Below are 16285 nucleotides of genomic sequence, written 5' to 3'. Positions count from 1 at the left end.
CTCGACTCGTTAACACCCCTAGTTACATTGATGATGTTTAGCAGCATAAAAAGGTTATGGACAATTTTAATATCGTAACTTTTACGTTATTATGAGCATGACATGTATTGAGCTTTATAAATAGAGGGGGCAATGCTGACCCAAAAACTATTAAATAAGTCATTTTAACCCTTTTAAAAACTACATTGAGTTATTTTGGGTTAAAAAAAAAGATTTTTTTTCATACTTCCCCCTAAAAACCACCCTCAATGAAATATTTCATGAATTCATATTCTTTTATTCTTTCTGCGTTTTCTGTATCCACGATCAATCGATTAGCTCCGCTAGGGTTTCACTCCGCTCCGCTCTACCGCCTCTCCATAGGGTTCAATTCCGTTGCTCCACCGCCCCTACGTTAGGGTTCAATTCTTCGTGCTCCACACTGTTTCGATCCGTCAAACATAAATTCTGACATCCACACCGTCACCGTGACCGATCGATTTTGAAAACATCACCGTGATCTCATTTCATCGCGGCTGGATTACGGAATTGATCTCATTGTAGTTGAGTGAATTGATTTGATTAGTTGTATTTGTTTGATTGTTTACTTCAGGTATGATTCATCCATCAAAAAGCTGCTACATATTGCGATTTGTATTTGTTTGATCGATTCTTTATTTTACAGTTGATTACTTTGTTCATCTGATCTGATATCATGTTTGATTGTTTATATATTCTGAAAATTGTGAAGTTTTATAATAATATGTTCCTTTGTTTGTGTTTAATAATTGTTTGGGTTTACAAATTGCAGCTATTAACCGTCAATTTACTATAACTCAGGCCTTGTTTGTGGTGTGTGATAATAGATTTTGATTTCTATATTGAAGAAGAATGGCAATCAATGAATGTATCTTTCTGTGATTAATCAGCCTTCTTCACATGCAAGTCCGGAGTCGCTACAAGTTAGATCAGTTACCGTTAGATGCTCCACTGGTTCTGTCTCAATCGGTAAGGTGCTTTAGTTGCTGGTAGTCTTTCAATTTATATATATTATGTTAATGTGTTAAATTGAAGTTGAAGTCTTGTAGTTTTGTTTAGTGTTTCTGTTTCTGGAAGTTTATAATGCATTGTCACTCGTATTTTTTATGATTGTTACTCGTATATTTTATGATTGTTACTCTTTCGTGTAAGAAAAACTAATGAAAAAAAATAACTCGTATATTTTTTATGATTGTTACTCTTATCATTTAATATTTTTTGTTTTGAATTGGATCTTTTTCGTCGTCTATTGTTTGTGAGTTAAGTGTGGAAAGACTGTAACTTTGGTGCACTTGAGAACCAATTTGTTTTTATTTGTTTGAATAGTTTATAGTACCTGGGTAGTTGGTGGGTCTCATTCATGACAAATTTTGTTGTTTCTAGCATATTCATATTCATGAAAAGATTGTTGTCATCAAAACAACTTTCATTGAGCAACATTCTAATTTTAATTCTAATTCTAATTCTAATTCTAATTCTAATTCTAACTATAAACAATTTGAATTGCCATAGGTCAGATTTTAAAATTTCAGCGTTTATAGTGGACGAGCTGATGGCATGCTGCTGCTGCTTTTGGTGATTATATATTTGTGGCGGTCTACGTGGAGGTAACACTAGACCCTGTAGTTTTAAATTAACGTTTTTGTAACCAGATGAGTAATTATAGTCTTGATTGGTTAGTTGATTCTTTTGTAGTTTGGTCATATTTGCAAAACTAAGTTTTAAGTTTTTTATGGCTGCATACAAGCTCATAATCTGAACTAAGAACTTATATCCTATTCACTCCTTGCCGGTGCAAATCAGCCGAGCCGATTTTGATTTTACCCACCCTTTAAACGTATAACATAACCTGAATACATTTAGATGTTAATGGATTGAAACTAAGGATCTGTTAAAGGGTTAAATGGGAACCAGCTAAAGGGTTAGAATGGGTTGTTCTGAAAGGTTATAAAGGGTTAGAATGGCAATGATCGGCAGTCATAAAATGAGCCTGTTGTGATTACTCCGGCCGGAAATAGTAGTAAAACTGGAAACCGAAAACAGCAGCACAGAGAATTTTTTTACTGGTTTTTTGACTTTTAGCGGCGACAAATGTCGTCACTAAAGGTCAAAATGTCGCCGCTAAAAGTGAACAATTATTAGCGACGTCATCTTTAGCGGCGACCAAGGGCTTTTAGCGACGGATCTATAGCGGCGACCTTTTGGCGGCAACAAGTCGCCGCTAAAGCATTTATTCATGATAAGAAGAAAGTTATGGGAGTCAATAACATTTTTAAGAGTGTAGATAAATCAATGTTCGCTTTTATGGCTTAAGGAACATAAATTGAACTTTGACCATATGAGATTACAGTTAGATTCATTACTTATATGCCTAACCATTATTCCAATTCTTGATGGGATTGCAGGCTACGGACCTTATGGTTGCTGCACCAGTTGTATAAATCGTACGAGCTCATCATCTTAGTTAAAATGCTAAAGGTAAATCAATTTATGGCTTCAGTGCTCATATTTTTTTTTTATATAACAGTTTTACATTCTTTTTCTTTTCAAAGAAAATCATGAACTTGTGCCACTTCCGCGTTCAAGTGAGTCAATAACAAGTCATTTATCAAATGTACAAAATTCATATCAAGATGAGTCAGACAAATAGTAATTTCATATATTATTCTATTAATATGTATTGATATTAATTTCTCTAATTATTTTTTGATTGATTAATAACATTTTTTAATCAGCCTCAATGACGAGTGTATCACCACCGGACCTCTTAGCATCAAAAAACAAGCACGCCGTAGTTTGATGACAGATTTTAACAAAGACTTCCATGGCCCTCAGGAGTACCATACCAGCGACAAAAAGAGGTTTGCATCTTCCTATGCAGTTAATGCGGAAAAATATCGGTTATCGGTCAAGGACCGATATATGAGATATGGTTTATCGCGGTGAGATATCGGTAATTTCTAATATCATGCATAAATATATATATATATATATATATATATATATATATATATTTATATTTATATTCATATCTAGAGCCTATATATATACTAGAAGTCTAATAACATGCATAAGTATATATATATATTTATATATATATAGAAGAGGTGGTAGAAAGTCTAGGTGTGGGAATGAAAGTCTCAAAAGGTGGTAAATACTTTGTCCCACATTGGTGTGGGAACAAAGTGAGTGGGTGTTTATAAGGTAAAACATTTACTACTCCATTGTAGCTTTATGACATGTTTTACCACAAGTCCTACCCGCGCGCGCAAGGGGGGGGGTGCAAAAAATGGGTTTCTGAGCTGGAATTTGGTTGAACTCGTGCGTGCCCGCATGAGGTCGTTTTTTGCTGCCGTGGAGTGCAGTTTTTTTTTGTAAAAAAATGGCCAACGTGATATATCGGCGATACAACCGATTGCAAGATATCGGCGATATTTCGGCGGTGACCACCGATATTATCATTGACCGATATATGACCTATATCGGAAACCGATATTTTGGTAAGGGGCCGATAATCGAGATATCGCCGAGATTAACTGCATAGGCATCTTCTCACTTACAAGCCCTAGTTATTTCATTTATTGATTATTGTTTTGAATTATTTTTTTATATTGTTTGTGGTTTACAAGTTGAGAGAATTGTGGAGTGACTTTTGCTCTGGTACCTTAAGAACATAAGAATTTAGTTCATACTGAGATCATTTATTTTCTACAATTCAAGACTGTATTGGTGCATCAATCGCATGACCCTATCCATTCATCTCGGTATGTATTTGTTAAACTTGTGATACAAATAATTTTAATATCATGGAATTTAATACTTATACATAGATGGCTTATTTGTAGGTAGTCGATGAGGATTGAGGACGCATGATGACTCAAGATTTTATGCTTCTTATTTCTTTAATTGCTCTTAATTTTTTTGTTAAATGTTAAGACTTTATGTTAGATAATGTTATAAATAATTTATGGTTAGTGTTTTTGTTATGAACATGCTTATTTGAAATATAATGAAGTTTTATTTATTTCATTACTTGATGTTATACAATAACTATTAGAATGTTATATGTTGATGGTCTGTTTATAAAATTGGTTTTATAATCTTATTTGGGATATTAGGATCATTTTCTTGATATTAAATTAGCTATAACGTTACATTATAGGGGTTCTATAAATTAATTTTTAAGGACGCTTTTATCTGTATCAAAAGATTAAAAGTAGGTAATCAAATATTAAAACATTGTAAATATGTTCTTTTTAGGACGTTATTTAAGTTGTTTATAGACATATTATGCGACCATAAAGTTGGTTTCATAATCTTATTTGGTATATTAGGACCCTTTTCCTGGTACTAAATTAGTTATAATGTTACACCATAAGGGTCCTATCAATTAATTTCTAAGGACGCTTGTAAGTGTATCAAAAGATTAAAAGTATGTAAGCACGTGTTAGAACATCGTAAAAGTGTCCTAATATGTTTTTATTAGGACACTATTTCGATTGTTCAAAGACATTACGCGACCATAAAATTGGTTTCATAATTTTATTTGAGATGTTAGGACGCTTTTTTAGTTCCGGTACTTATTACGACCCCTTTACATGAAACGCTTTTACCGTTGGTCCTATTAAATGAAAGGTCCTATAAAATAGCATTTTAGGACGCTTTTGCGCGTACTAAAAACCCAGTTTTCTTGTAGTGCTTATGTACTTGTACACTTTACCATGTGGTCTCGATTTATGGCAATGCAATCGCAGTATTCTCATCATACGTGATGTTTTGATTGATTATTTATGTTTTATAACATGGGATGTTGTGTGATTAACATGGGATGTTGTGTGATTAATATATTTATAACATGGGATGTTATGTGATTGGTCTATTTATAACATGAGATGTTATGTACTATTACTATCATTATATACGTACGCTTTACTATGGCCTGACCGACGTGAACCATCGTTTAAAAGATGTCGCCGAGACGTCAAACGCAAATGCCTACCAATGAGGCAGAGTTTCAGCAGGTCATCGCTGCTGCCATCGCGCAGTATGCCGCCTCTCAAGGAGGGACTAGTGGAAGTAATTCTGGCAATACTGGCAACAACAATCCACCTCATGGGTGCACTTACAAGCAGTTCCTAGACTGCAAACCTGTCAACTTTGATGGCACCGGAGGCGCTGTTGCTTTCGTTCGTTGGGCCGAGAAGACAGACTCAGTTCTCCGCATGAGCAAATGTGCTCCAGACAGCAAGTTACCTACATCTCTGGGCTATTCTTGGACGGAGCCCTGTCATGGTGGAATTTACAAGTGCAGACTTTTGGAGAAGCCGCTGCATATGCAATGACATGGAACGAGCTGAATGAGCTCATGCGTCAAAAGTATTGCTCTCGCGCTGAAATTCAAAAGTTGGAAACTGAGTTTTAGCATTTGAAGATGGAAGTGTCACGGCCCCCGACCCGGTTTGACCCAGTTCAGGAGCCGCGGGACAGAAATCCCGTGGTATTTATTTAACAGCGGAAGTTTCTTCAGGATCTTTTTTTAAAAACTGAAAGATTTCATGATTATTTTATTTCACAACTCGGGATAAAACCCCGGTAATTTACAATCATAAGATTTCACTGAGAAATCCTTATTTTTACAAAAATGTTTCTTTATTTATTTTACATTGAGCCACTCTTTTAAGCTGATAGTGTTTCACGGCACTTATTCTTGAATTACACCAGATCACCTGAAACATGTTTGAAAAAGGTTTTGTCAGCGGGGAAATACTGAGTGAATCATTCATTTTGTTTAAAACAATATTTAGTTATAATTTACAGTATTAAGAGCGATTACAATGTTTATATGTCAACCATATACCCACGGTATTTGTCACTCGACTACCCATTGGCTATCTCGTTGTCCAATAGGGGTTCTATTGGCTATCTCGTTGTCCAATAGTGTCTGTGACTATGGTCATATCACCCCTTGGCTAACCCGTTGTCCAATGGTGACGGATAACAAGTAATGTATACAAAACCCCACATACCGGCTGTAATGAAGACTACAAAGACTTAATCCCTGTAATTATAACTTTTGAAAATAATTTGGAGTATTGTAAAACAGTTGATAAAAAGAGAATGACTCACATTGCAGATTTAACGAGCAAAGTATAAGCCTACTGATTAGCCTTTTGACCTAGTTTAAATACAATGCACACAAACCGGGTTAGTAACTAATACAGCAGTTACGACAATTCACGAGATTAAACCCTCACAACGATTAACAAAGTGCAATACTTAAATATTCAGCGGATTCACAACGAATAACAGAGCATAGTCCGGATTTGGACAATACTCAGATATTCAAGTCGAAATCACGACGAATAACAAAGTATAAACTCAATTTGAGCGGCACTTAAACAATCGTTGGATAGTTTCAATTGATCGGACGTTGAATCGTAATAGCGATCGAGTTATTACCCTGATTACGGCAGCGATTCGGGATCGTGTGTGTTTTTGGTAGTAAAACAGCTACAACTCGAAGTGAAAGACGAATTTTTTCGTCGTTCTAACATCCAGAAATCAGTCCCAAACACCCCTATTTATACACTAATTTGGCCCTGCTTACGGACCGTAAGCCTTAGCCCTTACGGTCCGTAAGGGACACGTATCTATCATAGGGTTGCCACGTGTGGTAGTAGCTCTGCTGAGTCGGTGGTTTCGCGAAATTCAATTGTGACAACGATTTATTTAGATAATTGTTAGCTAGATTTTACCCCCCTTGAGTTTTAGGGGCCCTGATCCTGATTCCGATTGTTCTGAAGATTTTAGGGTTTGTGCAGAATCACTTGGGTGTCTCAATTAGAGTTTCCTATTGGTCAAATAAAATAATTATTTATAGTTTCGGGTGAGAGTTGTTACATCCTCCCCACCTTAATAAAAATCTCATCCTCGAGATTTAATGGAATAAATGGGGATATTTTGTTAGTGGTTTCTTGCACAATTTCAGGACCTAATAATTGACTCTCTCCTATTTCTGCCTAACAAACTGGGGGTTATGCACTTGCGTCCGTACAATGCTTCGAATGGGGTTGCTTCGATGCTTGAATGATAACTATTATTATAGGAGAATTCAATTAAGGGTAAGTGCTCGTCCTAATTTCCGCCAAAATCTATTACACATGCTCGGAGCATATCTTCCAGGGTTTGTATTGTCCTCTCACTTTGTCCGTCAGGTTGAGGATGATATGTCGTACTTAAATTTTAGTCGTGTTCCCATTGCTTTTTGGAAACTTGTCCAGAAGTGGGAAGTAAAACGACTATCTCTCTCTCTGATACAATGGAGAGTGGAACTCCATATAAGGATACTACTTCGTCTACATATAACTTGGTTAACCTTTCCATGCTAAAGGTTTCTTTCATGAGTAGAAAATGAGCTGATTTGGTTAATCGATCCACAATTATCCAAATCGCATCATTACCTTTTCTGGTTTTGGGTAACTTAGTAACAAAATTCATTGTTATGAGTTCCCATTTCTATACAGGCATTTCTAATTGTTGTTGTAGTTCTGAAGGCTTCTGGTGTTCTGCCTTAAGTAAGACACCTAGATACATAACTAGCTATGTCCTTTTTCATTCCTATCCACTAGAAGTTATTTCTTAAATCTTGGTACATTTTATTGTTACATGGGTGCTGAGTATACCTAGATTTATGGGTTCCTTTTAAAATCTTACTTCTAAATTTTCCTTGCTTAGGTACCCAAATCCTTTTCTTGTGAAATTTCCTAATTCCATCACTTCATTCGTCTTTTCCTTTTTTTTAGAATCATCCTTGATTGCTGTGGTTTGAACATTCTTTAATTGTTTCATTAAATATAATGGTAGATTTAATTTAAGAGCACGGACTTTCTTTTGCTTTCATGGTATTTACGACTCAAGGCATCTGCAACTACACTTGCCTTTCCCTCGTGATACTAAATATCACAGTCGTAATTGCTTAGAATTTCCATCCATTTTCTTTGTCTCATGTTCAATTCTTTTTGCCCAAATATGTACTTTAGGCTTTTGTGATCTGTATATACAGTAAACTTACTTCTACACAGATAATGTCTCCAAATCTTAAGGGCAAAAATTATAGCTCCTAATTCGAAGTCATGAGTCGTATAGCTTTCTTAATTTCCTTAAGGCATACGCAATTACCTTTACGCGTTACATTAACACACATTCTAATCCTAGCTTAGAAGCATCACAGTAGACTTCAAAATCTTATGTTCCCTCTGGTAATGCTAAGGTTGGAGCATTTGTTAATCTTTGCTTTAAGGTCTTAGAAGCTTCGTCTTGCCTAGGTCCCCATTCAACTTAACGTCTCTACAGGTTAGCTTAGTTTGGGGTACAACTATCTTAGAAAAATACCTAGCTCCCTGAAGTTGATCAAATAGATCATCAATCCTAGGTAATGGGTATCGATTCTTAATTGTAACCTTATTCAATTCTCTATAATCGATACGCATTCTCGATGATCCATCTTTCTTTTTCACAAACAACACAGGTGCTCCTTACGGGGATGAACTAGGTTGTATGAAACCTTTGCTTAGTAATTCATCCAATTGCTTTTTCAATTTCTAGCATTTCGGTGGGTGCTAGTCGGTAAGGTGCCTTAGCTATTGGGGTAGTTCCAGGAATTAAATGAATTCTAAATTCTACTTCCCTATCAGGTGGTAACCCGGGTAATTCTTATGGAAATACGTCTGGGTATTCCGAGACTACCTGGATATCCTGAAATTCCTTACTTTCAGTGTTAAGGATTACAGAAATCATATACACTACTTCTTGTTTTTCTTGAATAACTGGCCAACCTTATTATTGACATGAATTTTAGTGTTTTTCGTGGCTTATTTCCTGTAATTAAAATTACTTCTCCTGTTGGTGTACGAATTTCTACAGAATTTCTATCACAGAGGATTCGAGCATGGTTGGCTACTAACCAATCCATTCCTAACACGACCTCGAATCCGGCTAGGTTCATAGGTAACAGATTTGCGGAAAATTTATGTCCTAATAATTCTATCTTTCCTACTTGTAAAACCTTATCTATGCTAACAGAATTTCCATCAGCCGTTTCGACTGTAAAAATCTGCCTAAGGGTGATTAAGGGTAAATTAAGAGCTTAGACAAAATGAAGCATTAATAAAACTTTGGTTTGCACCAGAGTCAAGCGTAGACGTTGTGCACTAGGAACGTACCAGCTATTACGTCCGGAATGAGTTCTGCTTCTTGAGCGGTCAGCTGGAATGCTCGTACATTCTTTTTAGTGGTTCCGTCGGTCGTCTTAGCTTTGTTATCAGCTGGCTTGATTAGTTTGGGGCATTCAGGTCTGACATGCCCGGCTTCTCCACAGTTATAACAAATCCTGGTCTTTTTCCTACAATCTTCCTCACGATGTCCTATAGTTTTGCAAAAGTTACAGGTTTCATTACATCTTCCAAAATGTTTCTTTCTGCAATTCCTGCAGAAAGGCGGATTTGAGGTTTGCCCTATTCCTCTTTTCTTAGCGTTGCTATTATTACCCATGCGAAATCCTTGGGTAATTTTCTGAGCTAACTCTTTCTTTCGATTTTCTTCTCTTGTACGCACCAGTTCTCATCAGTTAGGGTGTTAGCTAATTCTACCGCATCGTCTATAGTGCGGGGCCTCGTAGCTTTAACGATATTGTGGATTTCGCCAATCAATCCCCAAATATAACGGGAAATAAGCACCGGTTCTGGCGAAGCCAGGGTTGGTACCACTCTCGCATTTTCGAAGAATGTCGAAGTATATCCTCGACAACCTACACCTACCATCCGGTGGGTTAGGAACTTATTTGCCATTTGTTCCTTTTCATATTCGGGACAGAATTTTCTTTCTATTAACTGCTTAAATTCTTCCCAGCTCATGGCATAAGCCACACTTCTTCCTTTGGCTTGAAGTACCGTATTCCACCATTCCAGTGCCCCTTCTTTAAAAAGATGCGAAGCATACATAACCTTGTCTTCTTCAGCACATTTACTTATCATAATTACTGCTTCGGTTTTCTCTAACCATCGCAGTGTCGCAGTTGCCCCTTCGTTGCCTGCAAACTCAACTGGTTTACAAGCAAGAAATTCTTTGTAAGTGCAACCAGGCGTTGCAACTTTCATTTTCTTAGGGAGTGGGGCCTGCCGTGGAGGATTGTCATGATTGCCGCCTCCGTTTACGCTATTACTGAAATTATCTTCCTGGGTACGTTTACTAGGAATGATTTGTTGGGGTTCAACAGGTTTCTGGGTAGCAGCCAGAATTGCTGGAATAGCATTGGCTATCCCTTGAGCAATGATATTTTCAATATCTTGCCTAGTCATATATTGGTTTTCCTGATTTTGCTCGAATTGGTTCATTTCATTAACTGGTTCATTACTAGCGTTTTCCATCTGGTAATTATTATAAATATACCTTTATTAGTGGCGAACAATTTGATAGTTACTTAAAGCAAAATAATTACATGTAAGCATACCAGTTTCTATGACATAGATATATTCAAAATTTGTCAATTTCTTGACTTCCATTTTTTTTATAGATTATAATTGGCATCCATACACACCGTCTATCTTACAACATTTTATTCCTGAGCTATTTTACAGAGTTATATTTTATTACGGTTATTATACAAACATATTTCCCAACCCCACTATTCTCTGGTTAACTGACAACTTAGTAGCGATACTCCCTCTCATCGTACTTCCAGGAGATCTGTCCCCCAATATCTTGGATACTATTCCCAGTATCCATTAGTTCTTCACCAAAGTGGCGGAGTTCAGCCATATTCTCGTTACTCATTGGTGGATTTGGTGAAAGTTCTGGATCGAACTGAGGAAAAAGCTTATAGGGTTGCGAGTGGGTTGAATGGTTTGGAATAGCTGGTTCTAAGTTCATTGGTAGTTGTATTTCAAGAAAGTGAATAAAAATATTTTCATTAACAGGCTTAATTTATAGCTTGCTAATATAAAATCTAACTCTTCTTGAGATGGTAACCCCTCAATTTGCCTAGAGCTTTCCCCAATTTCCACTTTCTTAGTCTTGGGTTTCTCGAGAGGTATAGCGTTGAATTCTATAGGTTCTTCTATGTCTGGTATATACCTATTGAAATCTCTGGAAACTTCTATTCTTACTGGATAGAGATTTAAATTCTGAAGGGCGTCAGACAAGTCACTCATGCTGTTTAAAATACACACAATTACTAAGTTAAAATTTATAATAAAAATTTATAGAAAAACTTTTAAATATTATTTCATACTGGGTAACTATCAAAACAACTGAAATTTAAAACACACTAGGTTTTATTTGTAAATTTATTTATTTACTGAATAAGGTTTCTAGACGGTAGATAATAAAGGTGCTAAAACTTAGGTCAACTTATTTGAGGATTTGCATTAATTGCTACATTGGCTAGCATGTAAAAGACCTGCCCATACTGTACACAATTAGTCAGATCATAGAACACATAATCACAGAATAGCAATTAAAATTCCTAAGTATTTCTCAATTATTTTTAATAGGCTAAAATCAATAGTAAGCTTAAATCAGTGGCTCTGATACCACCTTTTTCTGTCACGGCCCCCGACCCGGTTTGACCCAGTTCAGGAGCCGCGAGACAGAAATCCCGTGGTATTTATTTAACAGCGGAAGTTTCTTCAGGATCTTTTTTTAAAAACTGAAATATTTCCCGATTATTTTATTTCACAACTCGGGATAAAACCCCGGTAATTTACAATCATAAGATTTCACGGAGAAATCCTTATTTTTACAAAACATGTTTCTTTATTTATTTTACATTGAGCCACTCTTTTAAGCTGATAGTGCTTCACGGCACTTATTCTTGAATTACACCAGATCACCTGAAACATGTTTGAAAAAGGTTTTGTCAGCGTGGAAACACTAAGTGAATCATTCATTTTGTTTAAAACAATATTTAGTTATAATTTACAGTATTAAGAGCGATTACAATGTTTATATGTCAACCATATACCCACGGTATTTGTCACTCGACTACCCATTGGCTATCTCGTTGTCCAATGGGGGTTCTATTGGCTATCTCGTTGTCCAATAGTGTCTGTGACTATGGTCATATCACCCATTGGCTATCTCGTTGTCCAATGGGGGTTCTATTGGCTATCTCGTTGTCCAATGGTGACGGATAACAAGTAATGTATACAAAACCCCACATACCGGCTGTAATGAAGACTACAAAGACTTAATCCCTGTAATTATAACTTTTGAAAATAATTTGGAGTATTGTAAAACAGTTGATAAAAAGAGAATGAATCACATTGCAGATTTAACGAGCAAAGTATAAGCCTACTGATTAGCCTTTTGACCTAGTTTAAATACAATGCACACAAACCGGGTTAGTAACTAATACAGCAGTTACGACAATTCACGAGATTAAACCCTCACAACGATTAACAAAGTGCAATACTTAAATATTCAGCGGATTCACAACGAATAACAGAGCATAGTCCGGATTTGGACAATACTCAGATATTCAAGTCGAAATCACGACAAATAACAAAGTATAAACTCAATTTGAGCGGCACTTAAACAATCGTTGGATAGTTTCAATCGATCGGACGTTGAATCGTAATAGCGATCGAGTTATTACCCTGATTGCGGCAGCGATTCGGGATCTTGTGTGTTTTTGGTAGTAAAACAGCTACAACTCGAAGTGAAAGACGAATTTTTTCATCGTTCTAACATCCAGAAATCAGTCCCAAACACCCCTATTTATACACTAATTTGGCCCTGCTTACGGGCCGTAAGCCTTAGCCCTTACGGTCCGTAAGGGACACGTATCTATCATAGGGTTGCCACGTGTGGTAGTAGCCCTGCTGATTTGGTGGTTTCGCGAAATTCAATTGTGACAACGATTTATTTAGATAATTGTTAGCTAGATTTTACCCCCCTTGAGTTTTAGGGGCCCTATCCTGATTCCGATTGTTCTGAAGATTTTAGGGTTTGTGCAGAATCACTTGGGTGTCTCAATTAGAGTTTCCTATTGGTCAAATAAAATAATTATTTATAGTTTCGGGTGAGAGTTGTTACAGGAAGGTCCGAAAATCGCAGAGTATGTTCAGAGGTTTCACGACCTGTCGCATGTGGTACCTTATATGGTCACTCCAGGGTTCAAGCGGATTGAGCGCTTCATTTGGAGTTTAGCTTCTCAAATCATAAGTATGGTAACCTCATCCAAGCCTGCAACAATTACTAAGGCAATTGATCTGAGCGTAGCTCTCACTGAGGAGGCTATACGCTTATACAAGTTTTCTGAGGTTGAGCCAAAGAAGAAGGAGACTCATGTCGAGTCGTCCGGAGGTAACAAAAGAAAGTTCTCGAACTTCAAACAATGCACCAGTGGGGTTGTTAAGAAAGGAGAGTCAAGCACGCCAGTTCAAGTTACCGCTGGTACTGGAAGGAAAGGAAAAGGGTATATGGGTACCCATCCCAAGTGCAACACCTGCCAGTGTCACCATTTTGGCCGGTGTGGTTTAAAAGTATGTGAAACGTGTGGCCAAGGAGGATTCTTGTTGGGCTACTGTTGGCCGGGGAGGCCAAGGAGGATTTGGAAATAGAAACAATAACCGGAGTGGAAATGGAAATCGCCCACAAGGAAACAATGGAGGAAATGGGAATCGTTGCAGCAACGCAAATCAAGTTGGTAATGCGAACCGAAACAACAACAGTCAAGCTGGAAATGGAGGAGGAAACGGGCAAAGACCTGGATGCTTTAACTGTGGTGATATTGGGCATTATAAGAGGAACTGCCCAAAATTGAACCAAGCCCGTGGAAGAGTTTTCAATATCGAAGCAAGGGAAGCGCGCCAGGATCCCAATGTCGTTACTGGTACGTTCCCTGTAAACCAGGGCATTGCATCCATTTTATTTGATACTGGTGCCGATTATAGCTTCGTATCGTTAGAGTTTAAGAATATGCTTGGGTTAGCCGCTAGTAAGTTAGATATTCCCTACTCAATCGAATTGGCTAATGGAAAGTTGGTAGAAGCCAAAGAAGTTGTCAGAGGTTGTGTAATCGAGTTGGGAGAGCGTGAGTTTGCTTTGGATCTACTACCAGTCCAGCTGGGGAGCTTCGACGTGGTAGTAGGAATGGATTGGTTATCGAGCAACAAGGCTGAGATTGTTTGTCACGAAGAGGTCGTTCGCATCCCGACCGAAGATGGTGAAACAATTGTGGTTCATGGAGAGAAGCGTGATACGCCTTTGAGAATCATCAGCTGCTTGAAAGCGCGGATGTGTTTGCAAAAGGGATGTGCTACCTTCCTAGCACACATCATGGACAAGAAAGCTGCTGAGCCGAAAATCGAAGACATCCCTGTCGTGAGGGAATATCCGGAAGTCTTCCCAGAGGAATTGCCTGGATTGCCACCTCAGAGGCAAGTAGAGTTTCGCAATTATTTAGTTCCAGGCGTCGCGTCTGTGGCTAAGGCACCTTATCGACTTGCCCCGTCGGAGATGCAGGAATTGTCGACACAACTTCAAGAGTTGTTAGACAAGGGATTTATCAGACCAAGCTTCTCGCCTTGGGGAGCTCCGGTCCTGTTTGTCAAGAAGAAGGACGGTAGTTTTCGTATGTGCATCGACTACCGGGAGTTGAACAAGCTGACGGTCAAGAATAGGTATCCTCTGCCAAGGATCGATGATTTATTCGATCAGCTGCAAGGTTCAAGCTTTTATTCAAAGATCGATTTGCGATCAGGTTACCATCAGTTAAGGATACAAGAGGAAAGTATCCCGAAGACAGCCTTCAGAACTCGTTATGGACACTACGAGTTCCTAGTTATGCCGTTTGGGTTGACAAACGCGCCTGCTGTTTTTATGGACCTAATGAACAGAGTTTGCAAGCTGTATCTCGATAAGTTCATGATTGTGTTTATCGACGACATTTTGATTTATTCAAAGACGAAGGTTGAGCACGAGCAGCATCTAAGAGTTATTTTGGAGCTGCTGAAGAAAGAACAGTTGTATGCCAAATTCTCTAAGTGCGAGTTTTGGCTACGTGAAGTCCAATTCCCTGGACATGTAGTGAATAGAGATGGAATTTATGTGGATCCCACCAAGATCAAAGCGATCAAGAATTGGGATACCCCAAAGACGCCAACCAAGATTCGACAATTCTTAGGTTTGGCTGGCTACTATCGAAGGTTTATTGAGGATTTTTCAAAGATCGCTCAACCATTGACGCTCCTCACCCAAAAAGATAAGAAGTTTGATTGGGGAATCAAACAGGAAGAAGCGTTCCAGCTATTGAAAGATAAGCTTTGTAATGCGCCAATCTTATCACTACCGGAAGGTACAGACGATTTCGTGGTATACTGTGACGCCTCACGCCAAGGATTGGGTTGCGTGTTGATGCAACGCCAGAAGGTTATAGCTTACGCATCGCGTCAGCTGAAAGTGCATGAAAAGAACTATACCACGCATGATTTGGAGCTCGGTGCATTGGTATTTGCTTTAAAGATCTGGAGACACTACCTATATGGTACGAAATGTACGATCTTCACAGATCATAAGAGCCTGCAACACATATTCAACCAGAAGGAGTTGAATATGAGACAAAGACGATGGGTTGAGTTGTTGAATGACTACGACCGCGAGATTAAGTATCATCCAGGGAAGGCGAATGTGGTCGCCGATGCCCTAAGTCGAAAAGAAAGGATAAAGCCCATAAGGGTTAGGGCTTTAGAGATGATTATCTAAACCGATCTTTCCTTGCGCATTCGTGCCGCGCAGAAAGAAGCTCTTAAGGAAGGAAACCTTGAAAAGGAATATCTCCGTGGGATGGAGAAGCAATTAGTGCCAAACGAGGAAGGAACGTTATGTTTTATGAGAAGGATTTGGGTTCCTCTGTTTGGAGGTTTAAGAAATGTTATTTTTGATGAGGCACACAAATCGCAGTACTCTATCCATCCAGGAGCGGATAAGATGTACCAAGATCTTAAAGATTATTATTGGTGGCCTAGGATGAAAGGCGACGTTGCTGTTTATGTGAGCAAATGTTTAACGTGCGCTATAGTGAAAGCGGAATACCAGAAGCCGTCGGGACTTCTGCAACAACCTGAGATTCCCAAATGGAAGTGGGAACAAATCTCAATGGATTTTATTACAAAGTTGCCAAGAACGCCAGGAGGTCATGACACTATTTGGGTAATAGTGGACCGATTAACGAAGTTTGTGCACTTCTTACCTATCAGAGAGAAGGATA

At 38.1% G+C, this 16285-nt stretch overlaps 1 long non-coding RNA gene across 4 annotated transcripts; it reads left to right on the top strand.

Annotated features, from left to right (window-relative positions):
• The first annotated feature begins 244 nt into the window (after positions 1-244).
• Positions 245-4003, top strand: LOC110886843. 4 transcript variants are annotated; one of them, XR_002563043.2, is made up of 7 exons: positions 245-592; positions 846-987; positions 1536-1625; positions 2424-2496; positions 2754-2879; positions 3648-3782; positions 3864-4003. It is a non-coding gene; the product is annotated as an uncharacterized LOC110886843 (long non-coding RNA). The 4 variants fall into 4 exon arrangements; XR_002563044.2 differs by having other exon boundaries at positions 246-592; positions 909-987; positions 1531-1625; XR_002563042.2 differs by having other exon boundaries at positions 246-592; positions 1531-1625.
• Positions 4004-16285: the final 12282 nt, after the last annotated feature.

This window comes from Helianthus annuus, chromosome 4, assembly GCF_002127325.2.
Source record: "Helianthus annuus cultivar XRQ/B chromosome 4, HanXRQr2.0-SUNRISE, whole genome shotgun sequence".
Lineage (NCBI taxonomy): Eukaryota > Viridiplantae > Streptophyta > Magnoliopsida > Asterales > Asteraceae > Helianthus > Helianthus annuus.
The sequence above is the reverse complement of the archived record's forward strand: the minus strand, read 5'-3'. Positions and strand labels throughout refer to the sequence as shown.